The sequence below is a fragment of the Penaeus monodon genome, chromosome 27 (genome assembly GCF_015228065.2).
Source record: "Penaeus monodon isolate SGIC_2016 chromosome 27, NSTDA_Pmon_1, whole genome shotgun sequence".
Taxonomy (NCBI): domain Eukaryota; kingdom Metazoa; phylum Arthropoda; class Malacostraca; order Decapoda; family Penaeidae; genus Penaeus; species Penaeus monodon.
The window spans coordinates 5,859,620-5,859,855 of NC_051412.1; the positions used below are offsets into that span (position 1 = coordinate 5,859,620).

Sequence of the window (236 nt, forward strand, 5' to 3'; positions counted from 1 at the left end):
CTGGTTCTGTCTCATTAAGAGCAGTGCTCATTAACACCATCACTGAATGATTATAATGCATGCTTGAAACCCCTCAATATAAACACTATATTATCAACGGTATATAAAAATGAAGACGTGAGAGCGAATATATTCTTAATTATCACACATCACAGACACATCCCTGTTTGCACATAATCACTGTATGTTTTAATTTGGGATATCCTTGTACCTGAACAGTAAAATGAGTCGAAAGA

General features: G+C 34.7%; 1 long non-coding RNA gene across 1 annotated transcript in view; it reads right to left on the bottom strand.

Annotated features, from left to right (window-relative positions):
- Window positions 1-236, bottom strand: part of LOC119590553 — an 89,034-nt gene that overhangs the window by 88,029 nt on the left and 769 nt on the right. The gene's annotated exons all lie outside the window — the stretch shown is intronic.